Consider the following 22,311-nt stretch of genomic DNA (forward strand, 5'->3'; position numbering starts at 1 on the left):
ATTCTTCGGTACTCAGCCTTCTTCACAGTCCAACCCTCACATCCACACATGACCACAGGAAAAACCATAGCCTTGACTAGACGGACCTTTGTTGGCAAAGTAATGTCTCTGCTTTTGAATATGCTATCTAGGTTGGTCATAACTTTCATGGCCTGCTTTTAATTTGCCCTGAGGGTTGCCTGCAGATGCTATGCAGAAGCCTACAGATTCCTCTTATTGCTGCCTTTCAGAGTGTGTCTTCTCTGGCCTTAGAAGTGCTCGGCCTGAGCATGGGGAAGAGAGAAGTGCCCGTGAATGAATTCTCCCTGAGGGACATCAACCACTGAAGGACAAGGTATTATGGAACATACAGCAGCTTGCTCGCCCCGCAGTAGACAGTGTTCCATGGGGGCCCAGGGCGCCTGAGTCCCCTCTGCTGGGCAGTAACCGACTCCTGAGCACATGTCTGTTGGCCGGCCTCCTGCCCGCCTCCCTTCCCCAGTCCCTCATGTCCTTGGACTCCAATCTATGTATCAAAGGTCTTCTTTGTGCAAACCCATTGTGGGAGACACAGAAAGGAAACTTCAAATTGTCACAAAACTCCTATTTTTTTTTTTTTCCAAATGGGATACAGCAGCATGCTATAATCATTCAAATCGAGAATTATCTAAACCTGAGTTCCCTGGTATGTTTGCAATGGTATTTTAACATATCCCCAAGCGTCACAGAAATCCATAAAGCATTCATTCAAATGAAATTTGAAGGACATAGAAAACACAGGCAGAATATTCTCTGAAAGAATTATCATGCATTGCCTTACATATAATGCACCAGCATTTTTCATTCTCTAAAGATAATCCTTTAGTATTTGGGTCTTTTGGACTGGCTGGACTGTTCAGCTTTTTGTTCAACCTAAATAACATTTCCTATTCTGCAGAATAATATAATACCCTGAATCAAACCAGTCTTACTTGGTAAACTTTACTTGAATGCTATTTTTCATCAACATCACATGCCTATTAGGAAAGAAAGAACAGCTGGCTTTTCACTAAAGTAATTATTTTTCATTATTGAATTTTGAGTATTCAATGTTACCTATCTTTTTCTGTATCTCTCTTGAGTCATCCCAAATTAGATTGCTATATCCAGATACCTCAGTTTACTTTAGTAAAGGGGATAGGATGAATGGGAATAGAGGGGCAAGAAGTAATATTTCTTCTAGAATACTTTGCAGGCTCATATGGAATAAATAAAACAAAGACAATTTTATCATCTGCACAGTCAATAAACACCAGTTTCCAGGAATGAGCAAGATAACCTGTGAATTGACTGTAGTGTTGAGGCTGACTCCTGAATATGAATGTGAATACATATATATTCATTGTGTCATATTACCAAGGCTGACACTGTTTACAGTCACTGATACAGAATGAGAACATCTGGGAACTCAATTACTTGACATAAATAAGTCTTTGTATTTGTAAAATAAAAAGTTTCTAATAGCCAAAGTTCTGGTTTCTTCTTCAATGGGAGCTGCTCATCATAAACTCAGAATTGAAAGTCAAATCTTGATTGATATTGAATCCTAAACTCACATGGGCTCGATAACCTAAGATTGCCTTTATATAGTTCAATCCACAGGCTGCTACAGTGGGTTTATAGTATCTCAGGCTTTGAAAAGAAATTACTCCTGCAGTGGCAGTTTGCAGAACACCCTGTAGCATCTTCTCTAAAAGGAAACAAGCCAACCAGAGATAAGAGATAATAAAAGCATCGTATTCCTAAAGATATGGATGCAGAACTTGGAAAGTGATGGGGACTTCTTTCAAACAAGATGTGGCTGGTGGGTCTGCAGTTCCTTGCTGCTCATGGGGTGGTCAGAATCAGCTTGTTTGTAATGCAGAATTTCGGGCCTCATCTCAGACTAACTAGATCTGACTATGCATTTAAATAAAAATCCCCCGGTAATTTACAAGCACATTAAAATCTGAGAAGCACTATTTTTAAAAAAAAATATTTATTTGGCTGTGCCGGGTCTTATTTGCAGCATGTGGGATCTTCGCTCTTCACTGAGGCCTGTGAAATCTTTAGTTGTGGCATGCGAACTCAAGGATGGAGCCCTGGCCCCTTGCATTAGGAGTTCGGGGTCTTAGCCACTGGACTCAGATGTCCCCTCTGAAGCATTACTGTACACTATGATATACCCAACATCAACCGAATCTCTATACCTGGTTTTCATTTAGTTGAAACAAAGCTTTAGTGAAAATACTGAAAATGAAGATTTTGTCCCCAGGGGAAGGTAGGGAAGGCAGATAGAAGAAAACTGAGAGGAAAAAGATCTCAGAAAGTAGATAACAGGTTTCCAGGTCTATGACTCCAAGAACAGACCCTGAAATGAACACAGACTCCATCCACACCATGCAAATATCGACTTGTCCAGCAAGCACAAAGAGTGTGGTCACTAAAACTGGCTTCTGACTTTCTGATACTCAGCTTATTCAACTATAAAACCAGGAAGTGATGCAAGATAAGTTCCATCTAACTCAAAAGTCCTCCCACTGGACTTAGGAAAAATAACAGGCCAGGTGGTGGTGGTGGGGAGAATATTCACATAAGAATATTTGCACAATTCTTATGCAGATTGCTTTGTGATCTTGAACAAATTTTATGTTGAAATTTGATTACTGCTGCACTGAGAGTAACCATTTCTTCCTTTTTAAGGAAAAACATCTATTTATTAAAAAAATTTTTTTTGAAAACTGAATCTGTCTTTGGTTGAGTGAAAGGAACCATTTCTTGACCTTTGTTCATTCTAAAGATCTTATTGCTGCTTTCTACTTCACAAAAGTCAACAACAATGCACATATACATTAGAGAAGGGAGGGGATCCACTGAGAGCTTGGAACAGGAAGAGAGAAGAAGAAAATACATAAGAAATCTTTGTGTTCTCGGGGTTGAGAATTCACAATTGCTCTGACTTCATCTCACTCTGTCTTTAGTTCCTTTCACAGAGTTTCATTTCCCAATTTTCTAAAGTACTATTGTCCTTCACTTGAGCTCAAAACAGAAACAACTTTTTCACCCTCACAGGCATCTCTGTAGGATGCTTGAATGGCCATACACATTCATAAGCAAAATTTAAAATCTACAAGATTCAACAACCCCTGGGCTGATCTGGGGAACCAGCTCCCAGGTGGCTTTTATGACCTATTTTCCCTTAACGGTAATTCTTCAAGTTGTCCCAAAGCCTTCCTAAATGAATCCTGGCTCCTTTATAGAAAATATTTTAATTTGTAACATTTCGGCAATGCTGCAACTGGGTTACAAAATGAATGGATAAAATGTGGCATTGAACTTGGGTTTCCATTCCCCCTAGTATTAAAGAGACTCTTGCATCTTGGAACTTGAACTTGGATAGGACTTTCTCAACTGAACACAGTCAACTGCCAGAGCTTCAGGCATGAACCCAGAGAAGATGAAACTCCAGACGTGATGGAATTAGCCCAGAAGCACCAGGCCAAGATGAGAAAGGCCAAATGGAAGCAGGCAGCATAGAGGATTCAGCTGCCAACTCAACCCCTCCAGGAGTGTCAGGTACCAAGTTCTCACAGTGAGTGTCAGAACCAAGATGGCAACTTGAGGTGGGCATTTAAGGGGAGGGCACAGTCTATTAAGTCACCCTAGAGAACTTCCTTTATTCATTCTCTTGAGAAATTGGCAGAATGAACTAAAAACCACATGAGTATTACGCTTATCTCTGCTTCAACATCATTTGTCCTCATGGACTCAGTATCAAATTTGCATCTTGCTTAATTTGGCAAAGGATGTCACTCTGACAGGGAACCACAAAACCCATGTGTGCACAAGATGACTTCAACTAAATTTTCATGCAAGCAATCCCCAAGATGCTTTATTACTTAATGCTCAAATCTGCAGTTCCAAATCCACAAGTGTCCCTCACCCTCCACCAGAAATGTTCATCAAAATATCTGGCCTTTATCTCAAATTCGTGTGTGTGTGCGTGTGTGTGTGTGTGCTAAGTTGCTTCGGTCATGTCCAACTCTTTGCAATCCCGTGGACTGTAGCCCGCCAAGCTCCTCTGTCCGTGGGGTTCTCCAGGCAAGAACAATGGAGTGGGTTGTCATTTCCTATTCTAGGGTATCTTCCTGACCCAGGGATCGAGACTGCATCTCTTACGTCTCCTGCATTGGCAGATGGGTTCTTTACTGCTAAAGCCACAGGGGAAACTTATAAAGCAATCCTCTTTCTAGCTTCACATCTCCCAACAAGCCCTCTCCAGACCTCCCTCACTGGGTTTGGTGGATGACACCAATGATATGCCCAAAGTGGAAACTTTTTCTCTACTGCCTGAGTTTCAGCAAGCAATATTGATTTGTGTTTTCCAATATTATCTGTAATCAGTCATTGCTTTTTTCCCTTTCTACAAGATCAGTCTAGTTCATGCATTTATTATCCTCATTTGAACTATTTGGAAAAACCCTCATCTCCATTTACCATTAACTCATTTGGCAGATATATGAGCACCTACTGTGGCCTGTAGGCACTGTTCTAGGTGTTGAGGATAAAAGAGATGAACAAAATGGGACTTAGTCCTAGTCCTCTTGGAGTTTATGGTTTGTGCTGCTCTTGCCAGAATAATATATTTTGTAGGACACCATCAGTCACCTTGCTCACACACTTTTTGAATCCCATATTCATCCAACTCGAACGCCTCCAATGGCCCACTGAAAACAAAGCCAAGCAAAACGAAAACTCTTTCATCCCTTTAAAGAGTGCAAGTCACTTCTACCTACACCTCTCAACTCATATTTCATTATTCTCTCAACAAAACATCTGGTTGAAACCAGCTGGCTGCAATCCCCCTTTCGGAACTCCATATTTCTCACTCTTTGCCTTGTTGCTGCTGTGTCTTTTCCTAGAAGATCTACATCCTCCATGGTGAGATTTTTCTAATCACCTTACTGAAAACTGTTCTCTTTCACCTCTGAACTTAAATACTTGCTCAATTTAAATGATACTTAATGTATTCAATAGAAATGCTTTCATCTCATCATTGGACAGACTTCGTCCTAAGCACGGAGAGTTAGTGAAGAGCATCGTTTCTCCTACTATAAACCAGATTTCCACTTTTAGATAGTTTGGTTCTTAAAAGCAGGGTTCATCATACCCTGCACCTCCATAGGATCTCATGAATTTCCTTGCTCACATGGGTGCTTGGTGATGCAACTAGTAATAACAATCTTGTTAAATGTCAACAGATGAATCTTAAAGTTTCATTGTTTATTATGTCCATAAGCATCTTCATTATTCCTTACATACATGTTTAAATTGTGAGCTATTCATTGAAATCTATTTCACTGAAAGCCCAATTTGCATCAAGGAGCTCAGGGGGAACCTGGTGCATTATAATGAGTTACAGGTGACCAAGTGTCACCTTTGGAGATACTCACCCGAGTGCCATAGGTCTGAATTGGCCGTGTGTGTGTGTGTGTGTGTGTGTGTGTCTGTGTGTGTGTTCCCAGTCATGTAGCTGTGTCTGACTCTTGGCAACCCAATGGACCATTGCCTGCCAGGCTCCTCTGTCCATGGGATTTCCAGAGCAAGAATACTGGAGTGGGTTTTGCCATTTCCTCCTCCAGAGGATCTTCCTGACCCAGGGACTGAACCCTGTCTCTGGTGTCTCCTGCACTGGCAGGTGGATTCTTTACCACTGCACCACTTGGGAAGCCTGAGTCTGACCAGGAGATGGTCTCAAATGTCATATTGTGGTGGTGAAGCAGAATTTCCACTTCCTCACTGGATAATCCTGCTCTGGATACGAACTCCTCTTTAGCATCCTTTATGTAGCTCAGCGTCTCTCCTTGAAGTTCCATCCTTCCTCCCCCACCCAAAGTGTGACAGGCAGAGGGTTAAGGATGAACAGTCAGGCTAAATGGTGAATTTATTTTCTCTGTTGGCCTGTGTCACTGCCTCCGTTTGGTTTTATATAGTGGCATGTGAGTTTAATATAGCTTATTTGAAAAATGAAACCAGAATTGGATGCTTGAGTGGTTTGAGCCCAATAGGAAATCTGTATATTTGCCAGAAAGAAGGCAAAGGGAAATACATAATAGAAACATTTACAAAACCTAATCTGAAAAGAAAGCTTTCTAAGGTTTAGCAGTGTGTATGTATAAATGAGTTTTGTTAATTTATATGATCTTGGTAGCTTGAACACTCCAAACACTGATGGAGGCAAATGTTTGAGAAGGTATAATAAAAAACAAACCAATCCTGCACGGGAAGAGAAATGCTTCCATGTTTTGTCAAAGCTCAGTGGACAGCAAATCTGAAATCCTTCAGGGAAGACTGAGAAGCTTTTCTTCTAATATGTTTTATATGACAAAGCAGTATCAGGCAAATATGAGGAAAATGTATTTAATATAGTTTTATCTTGGCAACATCCCTTTAAGTACAAAAGAAAACGAACAATGGAAGGTGATGAAACAGAATTCTTGGCCCAAGAGGCTCCAATAGCTCTTAGGAGGCTCAGTCCTAGAATTCTCCTGTCCTCTGCATTAACTCTTCTTCCAACTGGCTGTGTGTGTGTGTGTGTGTTTCCGTCAACTCCTTCAAGAAGGGCAACTTATCCATAGCAAAGAAGGAGTTCTAATTGCAAAATTACATCTTCCCTGGAATCCATTTTCTACCCCTTTGCTCTAGAAGTGCTGAAGATATGAACGCTTCTACAAACAGAATGAATAAAGCCCCAATTCTCCATGGTGACAAATTCAGGAAATGGTAGGTTTTATCTTCAAGGAGTTCAACGGCTCCACAAAAGCTCTCATGCGCAAGTAATGGAATTCTCAAATTGGGATAAATGTGCTTTTAAGAATTTTTATTTTGATCGTTTATTTCAGGTAACACTTGTGGATAATATAACACATCTTTGGATGCCTGAACAGATAAAGAAAATCTAAAAGGGAAGAAAAAAATTAGGGCAGGCCTTTATTAAATTTTAAAGTATGCCTTTGCTACACTTTTATAAAGAGCCAAATAGGGTATCGAAATCTCTGGAGATCGCCAGTATAATTTCTTTATCATGTTCCATTTAAAATTTAATTATGCAGTCTACAAGAAGAATCTGAGCAGTTTAAATAGGTCATGCAGTGAGTAACTTAACAATATTCTAAAGTTTTCTTTGTAAAGATGGTTCCTTTGATAGTCTGTTACACATCAGAACACTATATTATAAAACAAGTGTAATTTAATTCAGTCACTATGGACTCTTATACACATCCATAAAGAAATGTTTTGATTTAGGTTATCTGGCGAATCAATGAAAACCATATTCCTGGTAGAGCTGCCCAAGATAGATAGGTGATATGTGCATATATACTTTCTTTGGGCAACTGGTATTTTCATGTGTCATAGCAAGGTCAAGGGAATTTTATATTTAATAATTGGGGCATTTTGTTTTAGATCAATAATCATACATAGCAAGGCAAAAGATCTAGCCACAGAATAATTAATATCTGAACGAGAGGTTTCTGTGGCCTATGGCTTAACATTGCTTCATTCCCCGTCACAAGTTTCAACTAGCATGCAACTCTAACTTCCTTACAATAAAGTAAAGTAGGCATTATTTTGAGCACTTTACACCTATCACTTTATTTCATTCTCTGAACAACTGTTCCTATAATGACTTCCAATTTACAGATAAAGAAAACGAGGCACAGAGAGGTGAAGAAACGTACCCAAGATCACGGAGCAAGTAAGGAGCTGAACAGGGATTTGAACATATGTTGAAGTTTGTCTCCAGAGTGTATGTGCTGAACCACTTCACCAGAGTGCTTCTTGTAAGGCAACAAGGTATCTTGTCTCGATAGAAGCACAACCCAAATAATGAGCATTAAGCTACCTCTGAATCCACCACTTTAAAAACTACCATCTACTGATTACTCCCTGGGTGCCAGGCTAAATACTCTATACAGATTATCTTCTCTCAGTGACACTATGAGATGGGTAGCATAATTTTTCCAAATTTTCAAATAAAAACTGAGACAGAGATATTAACTCACTCATTCAAAGTCACGTGATTAAGATGTAGGATATAGGATGCTTGGGGCTGGTGCACTGGCTGGTGACCCAGAGGGATGGTACAGGGAAGGAGGTGGGAGGGGGGTTCAGGATGGGGAAAACATGTACACCCGTGGCGGATTCATGTTGATGTATGGCAAAACCAATATAACATTGTAATTAGCGTCCAATTAAAATAAATAAATTTAAATTAAAAAAAGGTACAAACACAAGATTAAAGCGTGTCTGAGCCCAAAGCCCAGTCTCTTAACCTCTGTGCTAACAGACTCAACAGCAACAGCTCTGAGCAGCCTGGTAACAGTCCAATTTAAGTTTATAAGTTTCCAGCCAACAAGATGAATTTTTCTGGTTGGCAAGAGCAGAGTGAGAAGGGTGACCGAACACAGAAATCATATATCTGGTCTAAGACTGGTAGTCTGTGAAGTTTCTCCAATGCTTCCTCCCTCCCTTCCTCTTAGGAGCTGAATGTGTCCCCCACCCCCAAATTCGTATGTTGTTGTTTAGTCACGAAGTTGTGTCTTTGTGACCCCATGGACTGTAGCCTGCCAGGTTCTTCTGCCCATGGGATTTCCAGGCAAGAATACTGGAGCAGGTTGCTATTTCCTTCTCCAGAGGATCCTCTTGATCCAGGGATCAAACTCGAGTCTCCTGCATTGGCAGGCAGGTTCTTTACCATTGAGCCACCAGGGGAAGCCCGCAAAATTCATATGTTGAAATCCTAAAGCCCAGTGTGATGGGGTTAGGAGGTGATCGGGTTTAGCTAAGGTCATTAGGGTGGGGATCAGAAGAGACCAGTGAGATGGCTCTTCTTCTTTCTCCCCTTCTTTCCCAGCTCCCCCACCCCAACCTGGTGAGGGTACAGAAAGATGGCAGCAGACACTAGACCAGGAAGCTGGTTCTCACTCAGATGCTGAATCTGCCAGCGCCTTGGTCTTGGACCTCCCAGTTTCCAGAACTGTGAGAAATAGGTAAGTTTAAGTCACCCAGGCTCTGGTATTTTGTGATAAAAGCACCACCAGACCAGGATACTTCCCAATTCAAACTTTTATTCATTCATTCAAACATCTATTCACTCAAAGATTTATGCAAATATTAATTAAGGGTTTACTATGTTCCAGGCACTGTTAGACATTGAGGAAAAACAATGAATAATAGTGGGATCTCAATGCATTTCCTTGGAGAAGGAAATGGCAACCCACTCCAGTGTTCTTGCCTGGAGAATCCCAGGGACAGCAAAGCTTGGTGGGCTGCCATCTGTGGGGTCGCACAGAGTCGGACACGACTGAAGCGACTTAGTAGTAGTAATGCATTTCCTAATTAGTGGAGATCTAAAAGTCCTCTACTGAACTCTATTATCAATGATACGGATGCCAGCATAGGAGTTAGCACTCGGGCCCTTAGAAACTACAGGAGAGGCACGGAACCCTTCCAGACAGAGACGACTTCAGAGTAGAAATGCATCTAAGATGCGTCTGGAGCATGGGTTGGTCCACTTTTTCTATAAAACTAAATAATGGATGTTTTTGGCTTGTTGGGTCATACAGTCTTTGCCACAACCACTCAGCTCTGACTTGATAGCATGAAACCAGACATTGGCAATATGTAAATAGATGGGTTTGGCTGTGTCCCAATAAAAACTTATTTATAAAAACAGGAAACAGGCTGGATTTGGTCTGTGGGCTGTCATTTGCCACCCTGTATAGGGGATGTGTAAGGGATAGGTTGGGGAAGGAGAAAAAGAACAGGGAGATGATAAGAGACTTTCAAGTAGACAGAGAAAAGAAATGAAGACAGAGAGACAGGTCCTCAATTTTCTTCTCTCTAAAATGGGGGCTCACATGGTCATTCAACAAACATCGACTGGCTGCCATCTCTGTTGGGAGTCCTGTGCACGGAGGAATAAGCAAGAAAGCCAAAGGAGACTCTGTTCTGGGGGGTGAAGGGAGGGGAACAGACAGTGGGTAAATGGACAAGTAAATGAACACATAATGACAGCTACTCTGCGGGTGACATAATATGGCAACGTGACAGTAACTTCGCTACAGACGGGACTGCTTAGAGTGGTCAGAAGCAGGATCTCTGCGGAAGTAAGAGGGAAGACAGGCCAGTGGGTCAGCAACACAGGAAAGGGAGGAGAGGGCGAGCAGGAGGCAATGAGCTCGCAGAGGCAGCCCACGGAGCTTTCCGGATGCCAAGGCACGCTGTGTGGACTTTATTCCCAGCAAGAGCAAACTTGCTCACTTTGAAGCCAAAAGCAATGTGGTTTGATTGATGACTTTTCAAAGATCTCTTCGGCTGCCATGTGAAGAATGATTTGCAAAAGAGGAAATGGAAGACCAGTTAGGGGCCATTTTTACAGTACAAGTGGGAGTCTACGACGGCTTAGAAAAAGATGGAGAAAGTGGCCAAATTATAGATGAAATTTGAGACTGAGTCAATAGACTTGGCTGATGGATGGTCTATTAAGTGTGAGAAAAAGAAAGGCAATATAAATGACTCAAGGATTCTCCTTTAAACAGCTGGGTGCCTGAAGTTAAGGTGGTTGGGGGTAGATTTAAAAGTTCTTTTTGAGGGACTTCCTTGGTGGTCCAGTGGTTAAGAATCCACCTTGCAAGGCAGCTGATACATATTCGATCTCTGGTCGGGGAATGGGCTACTAAGGCCATGTGCCGTAAGTACTGAGCCTGTGTGCCACAGCTAGAGAGAAGCGCCGTGCTGCAACAAAGAGCCAGAGCTCCAACGAGGGCCGGACACAGCCAAATAAATAAATGCTTTAAAACGGAGTTCTTTTCAATCACATCAACTTCAAGATTATATATCCAAGAAGAGATGTTAAACTGATGACTGGGTATTCAGATTTGAAACTCAAGGTAGAAACTGAGGCTGGAGATATGAAAACGGGAACTATCCTTCTTAAGATGAACTTGATGACCTCTCTCTCTACATCCTCTCTATGAATGAAGAGAGAAATGGACAAGGGAGGTCCTGGGAAGCTCAGCACGCAGAGTCCAGCAGAGGAGGAAGAACAGGCAGGCAGACTGGGAAAGACGAGCCAGTGAGAGAGGGAGAAACCTGGGAAAGACTGTTGTCCCGGAAACTCAGAACGTTTTCGTTTCATGAAAAATGGAGGCCCTACTTTGTGTGCGGCTGAGGGACCAAATGAGAAAACAGATAAATGGCCACTGGACTTTGCTGGACGGAGGGTGCTGTTGACCTTGATCAGGCCAGGACAGTGGAATGAAAGGGTTAGAAACCCAGCTGGAATAGGCTGAGGACTGAGTAAGAAAAAGAGTTCTTGTGGCAGATACCACTTCCTAAGTATGTAAAGCCATTTCCCCCTACCTTGACTTCTTTTCTTCTTAATGGCAGAATATGTCTCCTAATATAAAGGCTGCAAATACCAGAAACCCAATTTCCCCTCCCTAAGAACTCAGACACAGGCAAGAAAGTCTTCCCTAAAATAGAACACATGATAAAAAATGCCCTTCACTGGATATGATCATGTCTCCATGTGATGGCTGGAGCTGTGGCAGTCACATTGTGAACATTAGGTACATCAGACGCAAGAGATGCTGAGAATGGCAGAGGAAAAAGAGAGAATACATAAGGGCACCATATTAACTATGGGTTTTCTCAGATTTCTTGAACTATAGCTACAAACTCAATCTGCATTTTCTACCCTGATATAGCTACAATGCTTTTTATTAAATGGCTTCAACCTGGGATCGATAATAAAAATATTATAAGAGAAAGATTCAAGCAGGAAAAAATTTAGTCATAGGCTATGGGGGTGGGGGTGGGATGCACTGTAAAAGATAAGGAGGTGGGGGTTGGGGCAAGGAAAAAGAATACTTCTTACCAACTGCAACTGTGGCCACAGAGTCAGTGTGCAGTATAATGGTGGGTGCTATAAGCAGGAAACTGGGTAGTGTAAGGTTTGGAAGATAATCACTTAAACCAGAGGGCTTGTTTTCTATTGTTAGCTGAACAGTGACTCAGAGAGGGGAGCTCTAGGGATTGTAAAGTCTGGGAGTCCCGTGGGTTCCCCTGTGGAGAATAGCCAACTTTTTTTTTCTTTCCCCAAACCCATTCTGTCAATTTGCCCAGATGACTCTTCTTAAACAACAGTTTAGAACTCTTCTTGGATGAATAATAATCAAAGAGAAGAACAGCTCCTCAGACTGGGGTCTAAACCCTTCACATCAAGTGATCTCCAAGTGCCTCTTCTTGTCTCTGCACTCCCTCCAACAAGATGGCACCACTTCCTGTTCCCTGCACAGCCCCTGCACACCTCCTCTGGGTGATGATGTTCCCTCTGTGTGGGGGAAACAGCCCCCTGCACCGCCATATGGTCAGACCTGAGCCATCTGTCCAAGCCTTGCTCAGAAGGTTGACTCACAAGGCTGTCCTTGCTTCTTCCAATTAGAGGTGGCCCATCTCATTTCTGAAATTCCCTGGTACCTTTTGTTTGCTGACATGTCTTTCTACCTTTCTTATGGCATTAAACACTTTCCACCCAGCACCGTGATTATCTCTACCTGCTATCCTAGACTACATTACTTAGGAGAAGAGACAGTGATCAGTTTGTTCTCCACCACAGAGCCTATAACCATTCTTTGCATAGAAGTAGTGTTAATGCACCTTTGTTGAATTAATTAATGAATGGTGGATGTTGTAAATATCAAATTGCAACAGATCTGGGTCCCAGGAAGCTGGGAAAACTGTTCTTTCTTAGGGATAATAAGGAAAATAAGAAATATTCATCAGCTCTAGATTAATTAGTATGAGATTGGTTTGGAACTAGCAGCATTTTCCCCCCATATTTCCTTAACCCTGTCCCCACCAGGTCCTGGCAACCAGTTTTCTACTTTCTATGTGTTTGACTTTTTAATTTTTTTATTGTGACTTTTTAAAAGATTCCACATCTTTATCACATAAGTGATATCATGCAGTATTTGTCTTTATCTTTATCACATAAGTGATATCATGCAGTATTTGTCTTTGTCTGTCTGGCTTATTTCACTTAGCATAATGCCCTCAAAGTCTACCCACGCTGTCACAAATGGCAGAATCCCTACTTTCTCATGGTCAAATCATATTCCAGTGAATGTAAATACTAGGACTTCTTTATCCATTCATCTACTGATAGGCACGCAGGTTGCTTCCATGTCTTGGCTGCTGTGAACACTGCTGCAATGAACATGGGAGTGCAGATATCTTTTTGAAATTCTGTTTTCCTTTCCTTTGGATACTCAGAAACAGTAATATTGGATTATGTGGTGGCTCTATTTTTAATTTTTTGAGGATTCTCCATACTATTTTCCATAGTAGCTGCACCAATTTACATTCCCATCAACAGCGCATGAGATTCCCTTCCCTCACATCCTCACCAATGCTTGTTATCTTGTCTTTTGATGAAAGGCATTCTAACCAGTGTGAGGTGATAGCTCATTGTGGTTTTGATTTGCATTTCCTGGATGATTTGTGATGTTGACCATCTTTTCATGTACCTGTGTTGGCCCTCTGTATGTCTTCTTGGGAAAAATGTCTATTCAGGTCCTCTGCCCATTTTTAAAATCAGACTGTTGAATTTTTTTGCTATTGAGTTGTGTGAGTTCTTTACATGTTTTGGATACTAAACCTTAGAAGACATAATTTGCAATTGTTTTCTCTCACTCTACAGTTTGTCTTTTCATTCTGTTGATGGTGTCCTTTGCTTTCCAGAAGCTCCTCAGTAAGATGTAGACCCGCTTTTGTCTACTTTTTTTTTGCTGCCTTTGCTTCTCGTGTCACCAACATTCTTATCTTCTAATTGCTAAAGGTCTTTCAGAAGACAGCAACTTAATTGAGGACTATGAGAAATGTGAGCTTTTCTTACCTACCAAAGCCCCCACAGGGGAATGAACGTCTAACTGAAAACCCATGGTGCATACATGGTGAGCTGAGCCGCCAGATATTTCCTTAATTCTCTTTGTCGCCACCTTTTCCCTTCGCTGCTACCTGATCAGTGACACCCATGACTGAGATATCTGGTCAATCAGAGTTCAGCCTTGCCCTTTCACTATACGAAATCTGCTGAGTTCAAATTTCAGATAACAAAGACCTATAACTGAAGATCAAAATTTCATAAGTGAAACTGCCATGCCATGACTTTTCTCTCTGATAGTCACACCAACCAAGTTCTAACTTCTTGGTAGAGAAGCTCAAATGATAATCTGATGGTATATACTGATGTTCTTAGCCTTGGGTGTTAAAAGGCTAAAAAAAAAAAATTGCTTCCACTGAATGCTTATATTTCCTAACCTCCTCTGAGAAAGAATTGAAAAAAGATTAAGTTACAGGATTAAAGTAGAAGAAAAGGGGACTTCCCTGGTGATCCAATGGCTAAGACTCTGTGCTCCCAGAGCAGGGGGCCTAGGTTTGATCCCTGGCCAGGGAACAGATCTCACATGCTGCAACTAAGAGATCCCGTATGCTGCAGTGAAGATCAAGGAGCCCATGCGCCTCAACTAAGGCCTGCTGCAGACAAATAAATCGATAAATATTAAACAAATAAGTAAAATAGAAGAAAAAGACTGTGTGTCTTTTATAACTTTAACCTTTGGCCCCTGCCTCCATTGGCTTCTGCTAAAATCCATTAAAAAATAGTATCTTATTTATGTATTTAATTATTGTAAGCTTCATTTACCAATCCTTCATGCTTTTCAAAGAGCATCCTGACTTCTGGGTGTTGAGCTTTAAAAACTGCTCATGAATCTCTACTGGCATCTTTACAATGCTCCTATTAAGGTCTATTAAATAGCTCTATTTTCTATTCTGTTTAGTTTATGTTGAGAAACAGCAGATTATGTTTAAGGAATTAAAAAGCTCTCTCTTTTCCAAAAACAGCCACTAATATTGCAAGATCAGAGTAAAACCTCTGTTAATAAACACTTTATTGACACCTTCACTCTGCTATCCATAATAAAGTTATCCCTCTGTATAGGCACCCTTTATACTAAAATCCCAGTTTATCATAACTAAGTTAGTATCTCCATTCCGCCTGAACAACTGGGGTTTTACCATGATTTAATTAAAATGCATCTACCTAAACTAAACACCTTGCACCATTAAAAAAGATCTTGAAAGACATGCTTGCAATGGAGAAAAACAACTGTTCCAATTGCTTAATTGATCTTGGCTACAGCAAAATAAAAGCATGAAGTCTTATATAAGATTAGAAACGATCCTTTTCACAGCTCAGGAAATGGACTCATACATTCCTTTTCCAGAACATTTCAAGATTAAGAGGATAGCATGAGTAGAACACGTAGCCAGTTTAAATATTTGTTTTAATCCTGACAAGAACATTGGTTTTAATATTTATAATATGATTACAATGCTTAGTGCATGTTGCCCATATAGTCCAATTTTTTCTGGCGACATATTATAACTAGGCTTTAATTTCAGCAACGGTAAGAATTCCAAAAACACATTTAGGTTATCATTAGTGATGAAAGAAACCCAGGTGTCTGTCCAAGTACCTTGTGCATATACCTCAGCTCAACCTCAACCCATTTTTAACAGCCAAGAGAGGATCCACTGCTGTATGATTTGCACATTTCACAGAATAGTATCAATCAGTGGCCAGCTGTGTAAAGCAATTAAAGTTGAAATATCTCATCTTTGTGCAATATTTGTAAACGGTCTTTCTGAAAGTTTGAAGATAGTCAAAGCCAAGGTAAGCCAAAACATAAACCTGCTATGAAACGCCACTGTCTTTCCTTCCAGCTACATATCACAAGGTGGCAGTTGCCTGAATTATAATTTTCCATTTTTCCCAGATGTCACCACATAAGCACACTTTTATGACTAGAAGGATAAAACCTCCAAAGTGTCATGTTCCACTAATCATTAGCCGACAAACAGAGTAATGACAGGTGTCTTGTTCTAAATGCACTAAGGTTTTCCAGGGCTCATTTGCACTATCCCAATGACAAGCTGAAGAAATTTGAAAAAAATGGCTAAAAAAGGCTGAGAGTTGAACACCTGATTGAATTCCATAAGATCGTACAAATAGACAAACGCTGGCAGCTGGAAGAGTGGACGCCAAGAGAAGTTTTCATCATCAAATAGTCACATTATTTTGTGTCAATGTGAAGGGAAATAATTGTCAGTGGATAATGTCCTAAACTGTCCCCAGAGAGAGTCAAAAGAATGCCCAGGGCTACATTAGAAGAATTGAGAAATAACTGACATATTATTTCTCACGCCCTTACCGCCATACAATGACTGCATGCTGCAGTTAGAATGGGATTGGTGGTGTTTATTCTCAACACAATGCAGTATTGAAGTAACAAAAATTCATGGAAAGAAACAATAAGTAGGCTCATTACTAAAATACCTCCCACAAAACTCAAGAAGTGAGCAGACTCCCTCCAGTAATAAGCCAGCAACAACCAAAGATCATTCTCGGTGACTGTGGGAAATGGCACTTGATATTCACAACAGGATGCTCCTTAATAGAATTCAGGGTGTGCACCAGATTTTGCAGACATCTGAATAATTTTTATCTTCATGATTACAGTTCTGCACGGGTCTTAACTGACAATACAGGGGTGGCCCACCCCTTAGCCATTCTAGAAAAGTTTAAAAGTCACCCTTCATTCCATTATTTGGGGATTAACTTCTGCACCACAAACACGAGTAGATACACAACTCTCTGTCTCCCAGAAAATGACGAGATGCCGGGTCTTCACATGGGACTCTTTCCAGACTGAAAGCACAGGACAAACGCACCCGGTGGAGATACCCGTACCAGAACACACAAACGCTTTTAATCCTGCAAGCTAGCCTTGAGATGGTAGCCCAAAAAATTAAGACATACAGTAATTTAAATATTTGGATCACAGAAAACAGTTTTCTGGCCATATTAGTTATGATCCTATAAGCAAAGATTTTCTGTATGTTAAAAAAAAAAGCAACCACATGAGCTTATGTCCTGGAACAGATGGCGACGGTTCAGACCTCCCCCGACTCCCTAGTGTTGTGCATCATCACATTCTGTAAGCTCTTCTATCCTTCTTGAGAGTCTCTACATTTCCCTCTCCAACACTTTCCAGGCAAAACTCCATGCCCTATTCGTTCATTCACCGAAGGACACCAAGCAGCTTCAAGGACGCAGGCACGATGCTAGGTGTTCTGTGCGATGCCCAGAAAATCTCTCTTAGAACGTTCCTGCCTCCTTTCTTTCTCTCCTTCTTTCTTCTAACAGATAGTGGTAATCATTTCTGATGGCTAGCTGCCTATAATTGGCACTCTGTTAATCATGTCTTCTGTCATATAGTGACATATCCAAAATACATTAAAGACATCAATCAATTTATATACTGATTGCTTTCCCAGGTGAGATAGTAACTAGTTATTCAAATGTGAATTACAAATGCATTTATGCTATCGACAAAACCATGATGCAAGTTCTTTAGGGGAAGCTCAAAATTTTCACAAATCTACAAATCCTTGAAGCCCATACCACTAATGGATATCATGGAAAAAAAACAAACAATTCAGTATGTCTTTAGATTGTCAATACCCATGAATATAACACAGGAAGTAGCATGTTTATGATGTCTGTGGAGAAGATAGGTCCAATGGACCCCTGTACGTGACATAACTTTCATGGGACAAGAATGACTTCTCTAAGTCACGTATGGACACCACGTTCACTACCTCTTGGTTACATCACTTATACCCAGTTTTTGGCGTTTACATGGTGAAGCAGAGGTCTTAAAATCTAACATGAGGAAGAGAAAATGAAGAACACCTCTGCTTCATTCTGCTACAGCTCTTCTGTCAGGGGGGTGTATCAGAACTCACGTACAGAAATAAACAAAGCTCACTGCTCACCTTGGTAGACTTCCAGCTAATTCTGTGGTTGTCTCTCTGGAAGAAAAAGAAGATAATTAGCCTATTTTGACAAATTATAAATATGTGTTTAATAAAGCCATAATCTAATGTGCCAAGGCATTCCAGTATCATATGGGTGCAGAAGTTACTGTATTTGCAGTTGTTTAGAAACTTAAAATCAACACATCACATTTCTGATTAATTCCCCTAAGTGTTTCAATGGTTACTTTCCAAGGAAATTCTACACGCATGCAAAATATCTGCCTCTGCTTTCTGGTGGTTGAGCTTAACTGATTTTAAAACATTCAACTTTAAAATGTACAACATATGGAAGGAAAATAAGTGGGAAAAGAATCCCAAACCAAGTTTTGGATGTTTTCCATTTGAACAAAACACCTGTTTCTCTTTCCGAGAATCATTTAGGAACAAATTTCTTTGAGGGTGTGTCTTTGTACTGGTCCCTGTCACCTTAGGTTTATGAAGTAACATGTCCAGCACAGAATCCAACTCTTTTAGCAGCAAATTACTGGGTAGCTCAGTGGTAAAGAATCTGCCTACAATGCATGAGACCCAGCTTCAATCCTTGGGTTGGGAAGATCCCCTGGAGAAGGAAACAGCTACGCACTCCAGTACCCTTGGCTGGAGAATCCCATGGACAGAGGAGCCTGACAGGCTATGGTCCACGCGATCACAACAGTCAGACCCGACTTAGCCACTAAACCACCACCACCACTGTTTTCATTTCTTTGTTACAATGTCCTACCAGGTCAAAGGGTTAATCACAGATGCTATGACAATTAACATGGCAGAAATGACAAGTCACTGATGGAAGTTCTGTAGCACATGAGTAAGAACGACCAGAGACACATTTCAGAGCTAACCTGTTCCAATTACACATCTTATCTTTTGATTACAGATGTGTTCTTGGAAGAAATGGGTGCAAGGAGACGGAGGAGATGGAGGCTTACTGCTGAGATATTCTAAAAGCAGAAGTGGGCTTAACTTGAGACAGAGGGATGCAAAGTATAATTCTTAGAACAGTGGTGCATAATCTTCTCCATGTCATATAATCCCTTTAAGACTCTCATACGAAGAGATAGTATATACATATGCAGTGGAATGCTGCTGCTGCTGCTAAGTCGCTTCAGTCGTGTCAGATTCTGTGTGACCCCATAGACGGCAGCCCACCAGGCTCCCCCATCCCTGGGATTCTCCAGGCAAGAACACTGGAGTGGGTTGCCATTTCCTTCTCCAATGCATGAAAGTGAAAAGTGAAAGTGAAGTCGCTCAGTCGTGCCGACTCTTAGCGACCCCATGGACTGCAGCCCACCAGCCTCCTCCGTCCATGGGATTTTCCAGGCAAGAGTACGACTCAGCCATAAAAAGAGTGAAATTATGTCATTTTCAGCAATATGGACGCAACCAGAGATTATCCTACTAAGTGGGTAAATTGGACAGAGAAAGACAAATACTGTATGACGTCACTCATAAATGGAATCTAAAATACGACACAAGTGAACTTATCTCCAAAACAGAAACAAACTCAGAGACATAGAAAAACTTATGATTACCAAAGGGGACAGGGGTGAGGGGTGATAGATTGGGAGTTTGGGATTAGCAGGTACATACTACTCTGCATAAAACAGAAAAACAACAAGGTCCTACTGTCTAGCACAGGCAACTATACTCAATATCTTGTAATACCCTATAATAGAAAAGAAAAGAGAGTCTCATTAAAGATATAAACACCTGGGGTGGGAGGTGAGAGGGAGGTTCAAGGTGGGGGGACAAGTGTATACCTCTGGCTGATTCGTGTTGATGTGTGGCAGAAACCAACACAACACTGTAAAGCAATTATCCTCCAATTAAGCATAAATTTAGAAAAGATACAAACACCTTATGCAGGACAAAATAATGATATACACATGACATGCCCATATACACAAAACGTGGTGTAAAATTATAATGCTTCATGGACCTCAGAAAGCCAATATGTCAATCCTGGGTTAAGAATCTCACCTTGAAACTTGCATTGTCTTTATATACTCATTTTAATCCAAACAGAGGGCTTCCTCCTAGTTTCTAGAACTCCTTCCCACCTATTGTCTGTGACAGCACCCAGGCACTCTAGGGACAGGCTGGTTCCCACAGAGCCATGCTGCTTTAAAAATATAAGTGATTATAATTCAGCTCCTATAGAAATGCTCTTCCCCAAATAACCACATACTATTAAAGCTTTGGCCTTCATTGCTCTAGAAATTGGCTTTTGAGAGAATGCTCCACTCCTTCAACAAAACCGCAGTTGAGAGCCTTGTCCACTACATTGTTGAAGGCCTCACATGTATTCATCTCATTTAAGAATTTCATGCCTGCCTAAGAACATTTTCCTTCAAAACAGAATCTGGAATTGTGGACACCAACCACCCCCTCCCCCAGCTAAGAAGCACCCCTTCCTCAGTCTTCCTTTATAACATGGTATCACAATAGAAGTATCTTTTAAATTCTATTTTTTTATTTATCATTTCATTACTTGAGTCCAAAATATATGTACACTCAGTCAATGCTTATTCAATTTGTAAGGAAGGAATTAATGAACTTTTCTGACCTACTTGTTGACCTTGAGGGTTAATTTTATATTTAGAACTTGATCATAGTAACAGCAGCACCCCAGGGTGAAGGTACAATTCCCTTTCCTTTTTTTGCTCGAAGACTATACGTGTTTTAATATAACAAGTCCCCCCGTGTGTGCTCGCTCACTCAGTAGTGTCCAACTCTTTGCGACCCCAAGGACTGTCATGTAGCCTGCCAGGCTCCTCTGCCCATGGGATTTCTCAGCAAAAATACTTGAGCAGGTTGTCATTTCCTTCTCCAGGAAGTCCCCGTGGTATCTAATATAACTACATTGGATCTATATTACCATAAATCCATTTAAACCACAGTAGCGGTACTTCTCCATCTGGGCACTATCACGACATCTCGGGCCAAATGATCCTTGTGAGGCACTGTCCTGTGCTTTGCAGATGTTCAGCAACATCCCTGGCCCCTAGCCACTGGATGCCCATGGTATCCCCACTCCCATACTGTGACCATCAAAACGTCTCTAAATGTCCCCTGGGGGGAAAACTGCCCTCAGTGGGGAACCACTGGCAACAGAGTAGCAGAATACAAATCTGCAGCTGACCTGTTTCAAAACCCTCCTGGATTAACCAACAATCTCCATTCTCTTGGAAGAACATGGTGCCTGAGCCCTCTCAGGAGGGCCTGTTTCACTTGGCACCATCACGTAAGTTTGCACACTTACCAAGAGTACACTGTGTTTGTTCCCCACCTGTTTATGTTAGTGGGACTCATTTTAATCTCTAACCAAACATGATGTAAGGGCTTCCTACTGGTGCAGTGGTAAAGAATCTGTCTGCCAATGCAGGAGGCGCAAGAGACCTGGGTTCGATCCCTACGTCAGGAAGATCCCCTGGAGTGGGAAATGGCACTCCCACTGTAGTATTCTTGGATAGCGGAGCCTGGTGGGATACAGTCCGTGGGGCTGCAAAGAATCGGACATGACAGAGTAACTGAGCACACACAAATATGTACAGGTACTGAAAAGTTCTTGTTTCTAGGAAAACTGAGTTGGGTTCTCTGGAAAGATTAAAAATGACAAGCAGCTTATCAATGAAAAAATGCTGCCTTCCCTATCACTTAGCAAAGGATGCTGCAGCCATCAAGCCACCACATTACAGCTGCTCTGACCGAACTTAGGAAACAAACAGGATGCCTACCATCCAGCAGGCAGCTGCTGCAGTCACCTCCGTCAGCATGCTCAGAGGAGACTCACGATGAGGAAGGAAGGACACTGGCCACACAGAGCTGAGGTGCATGTCAAAGGAATGATTTCAGTGAGCCCAGATTCTTGCATCTTTCCAAGCATTGAGAAGAACTGAATTCCTTAGCTTGAGATATCTGGTTTTCTTTAATAGGAACCTTTCAATGTTTTGACTACCTGGTCTTTGTTGCAAAAACTCTGATATATCCTGGCTTCTCTTTGGAGCAGTTCCTCAGAGCTATCTGAGAGGCTGCATCCTGGGCTTAAGTCTTCAGTTTCATCTGCCAAATGAAACATAATTCTCAACTTTTAGGTTGTACTTTTTTTTTTTTTTCAGTCAACAAGCTTAAGAAAAATTGATGGTAAGTTAGGTCTAGGGTCAAGACAACTATAAATACTGCGGAGAAAAAAGACATGGTTGTCACAAGTTTCTCCAAGTTCTTATTCCTCTTAAGTAAACTAGAAATTCCTAGATGGTGAATTATAGGTGTGATTTACGCACAAAAGACAATGCAGAATTCCATTCA

General features: G+C 41.3%; 1 protein-coding gene across 1 annotated transcript in view; it reads right to left on the reverse strand.

Moving 5' to 3' along the window:
• The window catches only part of CELF2 (CUGBP, Elav-like family member 2), a 430,555-nt gene extending 412,555 nt beyond the window's left edge, over window positions 1-18,000 (reverse strand). The window contains exon 1 of the mRNA XM_010854102.1: window positions 17,965-18,000. The gene's annotated coding sequence lies outside the window, so the exon portion shown is untranslated. The remainder of the gene's footprint in view (window positions 1-17,964) is intronic.
• Between the last annotated feature and the right edge of the window lie 4,311 nt (window positions 18,001-22,311).

The sequence above is a fragment of the Bison bison genome, unplaced genomic scaffold (genome assembly GCF_000754665.1).
Source record: "Bison bison bison isolate TAMUID 2011002044 unplaced genomic scaffold, Bison_UMD1.0 scf7180017864337, whole genome shotgun sequence".
NCBI classification, from domain to species: domain Eukaryota; kingdom Metazoa; phylum Chordata; class Mammalia; order Artiodactyla; family Bovidae; genus Bison; species Bison bison.